Source organism: Boleophthalmus pectinirostris, unplaced genomic scaffold (assembly GCF_026225935.1).
Source record: "Boleophthalmus pectinirostris isolate CB_2022bp ecotype Guang Dong unplaced genomic scaffold, ASM2622593v1 HiC_scaffold_18, whole genome shotgun sequence".
In the NCBI taxonomy this organism is placed as follows: domain Eukaryota; kingdom Metazoa; phylum Chordata; class Actinopteri; order Gobiiformes; family Gobiidae; genus Boleophthalmus; species Boleophthalmus pectinirostris.
This window is the reverse complement of record NW_026571133.1, coordinates 3,311,031-3,318,530: the sequence shown is the minus strand read 5'-3', so window position 1 is coordinate 3,318,530 and position 7,500 is coordinate 3,311,031. Positions and strand designations below refer to the sequence as shown.

Sequence of the window (7,500 nt, the reverse complement as noted above, 5' to 3'; positions counted from 1 at the left end):
ACACCCCTGGTCTAGTGTATTGTGATTCCTGATCTAGTCGCTGGAGAGAAATGAAATCGAGCGGAGACACGAGGTGGCTAACATTTCTGCATTTAATTTGCCTCTTTAATCCAGCAACGATGTTTGTTTTTTTCTGTCCCAATGACGTTTGCTTCGTCCCAGTCCATAATGTGCTTCTCTTTTTTACACTGGTCACAAATGGCTGATTTGAGTTGTTCCTGTTCTGCTTTATGTTTTGTTGCTTGTGTTTCACCTTTGCTGTTTCCTTCTCACGTTCTGTCCTATGTTCCTTTTTTTTTTTCTTCCTTTTTTCGTGTACTGATCACCCTCCCTGTTTCCCCAATGTATGTTTTATTGCATCAGTAAATAGTATTGTTTTGACAAGTGTGAGTTTATTTTATGACTAAGCAATGAAAAAGTGAGGCTGCCTTACAAAAAATGTCATTTCAAAAACACCTTTAAAAAAAAGGCAATGCAGTTTTAGTCCAAGCATGAGGTAAAATTGTTACATATCTTTAAGCTCATTTGGAAATACAAAATAAACAGGCCAGTCAAGGTCAGCCACAGAGCCGTATGTCCCCAGCAGAGGTGGGGACTTGCAAGTCGTGACTTGGACTCAAATCAGACTTGAATCACTTTTTATTAGACTTGAGATTTGAGTTGGTAAAATGGACCAAGACTTGGGACTCAACTTGGACTTGAAGGTCACTGACTTGAGACTTGACTTGGACTTGAGGCCTGTGACTTGAGAAGACTTGAGAAGCACTTTTAAATCTGAACTCTTTCTATTCTGACTGTAATGGTGGTGTCCATACCGGCTTTGTCAAAGTCTGATCCTGTCAGATCTCAGAGGCTCAGCAGGTCTGGGCCTGGTCAGTACTTGGATGGGAGACACTGGGAAAATCAGGAGCCACAGGGGGGCGTTGTGTCCTTAGGCAAGACACTTCACCCACATTGCCTAGTATGAAAGTGGTGTGTGTGAGTGATGGTGGTGGTCGGAGGGACCAATGGCGCCAATTGGTATGGCAGCCGCACTTCCGTCAGTCTGCCCCAGGGCAGCTGTGGCTACATTAGTAATTTACCACCACTGGGTGTGGAGAAAAAGAATAATGAATCTATAAATGCTCTGTAAAGCGTCTTTGTGACATATGTCTGTGATAAGCGCTATATAAATAAAAACTTACTTACTTACTTAATGATTCACTCTAAGATCTTGTCAAGACATTTAAAAAGGAAAAAATTACATTTCTACAACTTTTATATAGTCTATAAATACTCATATATAAATATACTATGAATTTTTAAGTACAATTTAGTTTAAAATTCATATAAATTGGAAAAATCTAAGCTATATTTGGTACTTTGGTTTAAAGACTTGAAATGACTTGAAGCTCAAAGCAGACGACTTGAACTTGACTTGGACTTATGGACCAGTGACTCGAGACTCAACTTGGACTTGCCTGTATTTGACTTGGGACTTGACTCGGACTTGAGGTGAAAGAATGGAGACTTACTTGAGACTTGCAAAATAATGACTTGGTCCCACCTCTGGGCCCCAAAGCTGTACAAGGCCCAGGTCTGGTCTCTGGTCTGGACTAAAGTGGAGAATTTGACCTTCTGTGCTCGTCTGGGGTCGATGGAGGAAACCAGAGCCCCCAGAAACCCGCCCAGACACGAGTAGAACATGCAAACTCCACACAGAAAGACTCAAACCTAGACTCTTTTGTGCCGTCAAACGTAACGTCTCCACGGAGAGAAGTCGGCGAGTGACAGAACCTCCACCAGAAAATACCGTTTAAAAATGAATCGCTAATTTGATGGCTCCATCAAAGTGACATAACTGTTTTTTTATGAGTTCTTTTTACAGATCTCTTTAACTGTTATTTGTCTTAGAGGAGATAAACGGGTCTCATTCGGTCCAGATGGTCCCATTAAATCTGCAATCACAAATATACGGACGTGCTTCATGTATTTTTGTGAATTATAAAGACAGAACGAAATCAGCTCTGAGCCCCGGGGAGACGTGAGGCCCACACAGACACACAGAAACGCCTTCGGATTTAATTCTACGTTTAACTTTATAAAAAAACAACAGAATGGGACAGTTATTGTTCGGTTCAGCGTCCAAAATCTGAAATAATCTTTGCCATTTTCATCAGACAAAAAATCGTTGTAATTCTTCTTTTTTTTTTTTTTTGTACGCACACTATGTAAAAAATCTGATCTCTACTGAACAGAAATGAGGCTGTTGACTTGAAAACTGCCACTTCATGACATCACAAGGTGGTGCAAACAGCAGTAATGGTGTCGAGGTTTAGTCCTGTTTTACTCCTGGTTTAGTCCTGTTTTACTCCTGGTTTAGTCCTGTTTTACTCCTGGTTTAGTCCTGGTTCAGTCCTGGTTTAGTCCTGGTTTAGTCCTGGTTCAGTCCTGGTTCAGTCCTGGTTCAGTCCTGGTTTAGGCCTGGTTTACATCACTATTAGGCCTGGTTTAGATCTGTTTTAGTCCTGGTTTAGTCCTGGTTTAGTCCTGTTTTAGTCCTGTTTTAGTCCTGTTTTAGTCCTGTTTAATCCTGGTTCAGTCCTGGTTTAGTCCTGTTTTAGTCCTGGTTCAGTCCTGTTTTAGTCCTGTTTTAGTCCTGTTTTAGTCCTGGTTCAGTCCTGGTTTAGTCCTGGTTTACATCACTATTAGGCCTGGTTTAGATCTGTTTTAGTCCTGGTTTAGTCCTGTTTTAGTCCTAGTTTAATCCTGGTTCAGTCCTGGTTTTTAGTCCTGGTTTACATCACTATTAGGCCTGGTTTAGATCTGTTTTAGTCCTGGTTTAGTCCTGTTTTAGTCCTAGTTTAATCCTGGTTCAGTCCTGGTTTAGTCCTGTTTTAGTCCTGGTTTAGTCCTGGTTTAGTCCTGTTTCAGTCCTGTTTTAGTCCTGGTTCAGTCCTTTTAGTCCTGGTTCAGTCCTGGTTTAGTCCTGGTTCAGTCCTGGTTTAGTCCTGGTTTACATCACTATTAGGCCTGGTTTAGATCTGTTTTAGTCCTGGTTTAGTCCTGTTTTAGTCCTAGTTTAATCCTGGTTCAGTCCTGGTTCAGTCCTGTTTTAGTCCCTGTTTTTAGTCCTGTTTTAGTCCTGTTCAGTCCTGTTTTAGTCCTGGTTTAGTCCTGTTTTAGTCCTGGTTCAGTCCTGGTTTAGTCCTGGTTTACATCACTATTAGGCCTGGTTTAGATCTGTTTTAGTCCTGGTTTAGTCCTGTTTTAGTCCTAGTTTAATCCTGGTTCAGTCCTGGTTTAGTCCTGGTTTAGTCCTGTTTAAGTCCTGTTTTATTCCTGGTTTAGTCCTGGTTCAGTCCTAGTCTAGATCTGCTTTAGTCTTGGTTTACACTATTACTCCTGGTTTAGTCCCTAGTTTAGTTGTGGTGAGGGGGTAATCCTGTTTAAGTCCTGGTTTAGTTCTGGCGAGGGGGTAGTTCTAGTTCTGGTCTTGTCTTGATTTACTCCTGATTTAGTTCTGGTTTAGTCCTGGATTAGTCTTGGTTTAGTTCTGGTGAGGGGGTAGTCATGCTGTAGTCCTAGTGTAGTCCTGGTTTACTTTTGCTGATAGGGTAGGTCTGGTTTAGTCCTCATTTAGTCCGGGTTTGATCCTGATTCAGTCCTAGTTTAGTCCTAGTTTATATCACTATTAGTCCTGGTTTAGTCCTGGTTTAGTCCTGTTTTAGTCCTGTTTTAGTCCTGGTCCAATCCTGGTTCAATCCTGGTTCAGTCCTGGTTCAGTCCTGGTTCAGTCCTGGTTCAGTCCTGGTTCTTTCCCAGTTTAGTCCTGTTTTAATCCCGGTTTAGTCCTGTTTTAGTCCTGGTTCAATCCCGTTTTAGTCCTGGTTTAGTCCTGGTTTAATCCCGGTTCAGTCCTGTTTCAGTCCCAGTTTAGTCCTGTTTTAGTCCTGTTTTAGTCCTGGTTCAGTCTTGGTTTAGTCCTGGTTCAGTCCTGTTTCAGTCCCGGTTTAGTCCTGTTTTAGTCCTGGTTTAGTCTTGGTTTAGTCCTGGTTCAGTCCTGTTTCAGTCCTGGTTTAGTCCTGTTTTAGTCCTGGTTTAGTCTTGGTTTAGTCCTGGTTCAGTCCTGTTTCAGTCCTGGTTTAGTCCTGTTTTAGTCCTGGTTCAGTCTTGGTTTAGTCCTGGTTCAGTCCTGTTTTAGTCCTGGTTCAGTCCTGTTTAGTCCTTGTTAGTCCTGGTTCAGTCCTGTTTCAGTCCTGTTTTAGACCTGTTTTAGACCTGTTTTAGTCCTGTTTTAGTCCAGGTTCAGTCTTGGTTCAGTCCTATTTCAGTCCTGTTTTAGACCTGGTTCAGTCCTGTTTTAGTCCTTGTTTAGTCCTGGTTCAGTCCTGTTTCAGTCCTGTTTCAGTCCTGTTTCAGTCCTGTTTTAGACCTGTTTTAGACCTGTTTTAGTCCTGTTTCAGTCCTGTTTTAGACCTGTTTTAGACCTGTTTTAGTCCTGTTTTAGTCCTGTTTCAGTCCTGTTTTAGACCTGTTTTAGACCTGTTTTAGTCCTGTTTTAGTCCTGTTTCAGTCCTGTTTCAGTCCTGTTTTAGACCTGGTTCAGTCCTGTTTTAGTCCTTGTTTAGTCCTGGTTCAGTCTTGGTTCAGTCCTGTTTTAGTCCTGTTTAGTCCTGTTTCAGTCCTGTTTTAGACCTGTTTTAGACCTGTTTTAGACCTGTTTTAGACCTGTTTTAGTCCTGTTTTAGTCCTGGTCCAGACCTTCACGTGTCTGTCTTGTGTGTGTGTTCAGGCGTCGGAGCAGCAGACCGGTGCAGTCAGACCACCTCCAGGCTCCAGGGGGACGTGCGGTGGATCTGTGCCCAGCCTCGGTGCCTCCTCCCTGGGCTTTGTGATCAGTGTCAGCCCCTCCTCCAGCAGTTCCAGCCCAGTGCTAAACCAGGTCAGCTCCACTCGCACTGTAAAGAAACGCACGTCTGTTCAGAACCACTTTTTATTTTTTATTTTTAACAGTACGAGCAAGACACTGACTTTTTGACTTTTTCACTGTTTTATAAACCTTTTTCTCAACGGTCGGAAGTGTCGCGATGTCGGGTAAACGTCACGTACGTTAACGCTTTTCTACGACAAAATATCTGTGGAAATGTCACTATTAGCCCTGATTTAGTTCCGGTTTAGTCCTAATTTAGTCCTAGTTCAGTCCTGGTTTAAGCTTGGGTTAATCCTGGTTTAGTCCTGTTTTAGTCCTAGTTTAGTCCTGATTTAGTCCTGGTGAGGGGGTAGTTCTGGTTTAGTCCTTGTTTAGTCCTAGTTTAGTCCTGGTTTACACCACTATTAGTCCTGGTTTTGTCCTGGCTTAGTCCTGTTTTAGTCCTGTTTTAGTCCTGGTTTAGTCCTGTTTTAGTTCTGGTTTAGTCCTGTTTTAGTCCTGGTTTAGTCCTGGTTTAGTTTTGGTTTAGTCCTGGTTTAGTCCTGTTTAGTCCTGTTTTTAGTCCTGGTTTAGTCCTGGTTTTAGTTTTAGTTTTGGTTTAGTCCTGTTTTAGTCCTGGTTTAGTCCTGGCTTAGTCCTGTTTTAGTCCTGGTTTAGTCCTGTTTTAGTCCTGGTTTAGTCTTGTTTTAGTCCTGTTTTAGTCCTGGTTTAGTCCTGGTTTAGTCCTGGTTTAGTCCTGTTTTAGTCCTGTTTTAGTCATCGACTTTTTGACGTTTAAAAAATTTGACCTGTAAAATCCTTCTCTTGGCGTTCACTTTTCTCATTTTTGACATTTTTCTGATGAGGGTGTCACGGTCAACAGTCAAAACGATCGTCCTTTAAGAGCGTTTGGAAAGAGACAAGTCTTCATTTGTGCTGCTCTGGTGGGAGGGGCCACGTACAGAGACGCTGGAGACGCTGCTGTGATAAACACCGCAGAAAATTAACAATATTTTTATAGAAAATATATAATATACTATAAAATATAATATTAAAATATTCTCGTAGAAAATCAGCCGAGGGCCAGATTAAAGGTCTTGGAGGGCCGGATCCAGCCCCCGGGCCGTATGTTTGACACCCCTGGTCTACATCATGAAATCGATTTTTAATTGTAATTCTAGAATCAGTGTGAGTTCACAACTTACTTATTAATAAATTACTTATTACTTATGTTTTATTCATGATCATAATGTTAGTTTTGCTCAGGAGTAGTTCACTAATGCGTCCTCTTTGTTCGCCTTTACGCTTTCGTCTTTCTTACCTTGATAGTTGTGGATAAATTCTTCATGTTTATCCTTTGTGAACCTTGTCGGATGAAGATTTGGTGATGGGGCAGATGTGATTTAGATTTTGACTTCATGGAAACCGTCTGTCCTCGCAGCATTAGGATTTGTTCACTCGACGGTAGACGGGTACTTTTTTATTTAACCAATCGCTGCTATTTGTTCGTGACATATGTAATGCGCCTGAACACTCAGTGGTGTCCAAGTAATTTCCAGCACAACAGCAAACAAAGCAGAGAGCAAACATGTCTGTCAACGATCATGTCGTTTCTGCGAAGTGAACTTGCAAATTAAAGGTGCAATAAAAAAAAAGATAAGTTTGTATTTGACAAAGGAAGTTTAAAGGAGGATCGAGTATACAGTCTGCTGTCGCAACTCGGGTTGGTTCAGCTCTTCACTGATTGGCCGGTGCGCAGTTTATAACAAGTTTTTGCAAACCATTTGGTGTATTTTGATTCTAGTCACTGGAGACCACTGTTGGGCAAGTTACTTTAAAAACGTAATGCGTTATTTATTACTTATTACTGTCATTTCAAAGTAATTCGTTACATTACAATATTACTGCATTTAAAATGTAAGGCATTACATTACTATTGCATTACTTTAAGTTACTCTCCCAAAATAACTGCGAAGATGCTGAACTTTTGCGCCGTATATGGACTGAACCAGGACTAAACCAGGTCTAAACCAGGTCTAAACCAGGACTAAACCAGAGCTGAACCAGGACTGAACCAGGACTATAACAGGACTAACCTCGGACTGATTCCAGGACTGAAGAGGAGAACTAAACCAGGACTGAACCAGGACTAAAACAGGACTAAACCAGAACTAAACCAGGACTAAACCATAACTGAACTAGGACTAAAACAGGACTCACTGTGGGACGGTCTTGAAGGTGACCGCAGGAGAAAGGAGCGGCTCTGCTCTGCACCTCATGGAGGTAAGAGCGGCTTTGACCCTGCTGCTCGGGCTCGCGGCCCTGATTTCAGCAACTATTTGCAGGGACCCGACCCGGTGTAAGACTCTGCTACAGCGCGTAACTTCTACCTTCCTTCAGCGTGTCCAGAAGTCCAACTTTTTGTGCGATAGTGAGCATCTTCCTCTGTCTTTTGGGTGCGAGCGCAGGAGCCTTTGTCAGTGCAGAACGTTTTGTCGACGTTGTGGATTTTGTCGGGGAGAAAACTTGCAAACATACAGCACTTCGGACGACTGTAAACCAGGTCTAAACCAGAACTGACCCAGTTCTAAGACAGGTCTAAACAGCGT

At 42.2% G+C, this 7,500-nt stretch overlaps 1 protein-coding gene across 3 annotated transcripts in view; it reads left to right on the top strand.

Moving 5' to 3' along the window:
• wnt5b (wingless-type MMTV integration site family, member 5b) overlaps window positions 1–7,500 on the top strand; it is a 278,692-nt gene that overhangs the window by 195,181 nt on the left and 76,011 nt on the right. For all 3 annotated transcript variants that reach the window (XM_055153863.1, XM_055153862.1, XM_055153861.1), the window contains one exon: window positions 4,775–4,924. The gene's annotated coding sequence lies outside the window, so the exon portion shown is untranslated. The remainder of the gene's footprint in view (window positions 1–4,774; window positions 4,925–7,500) is intronic.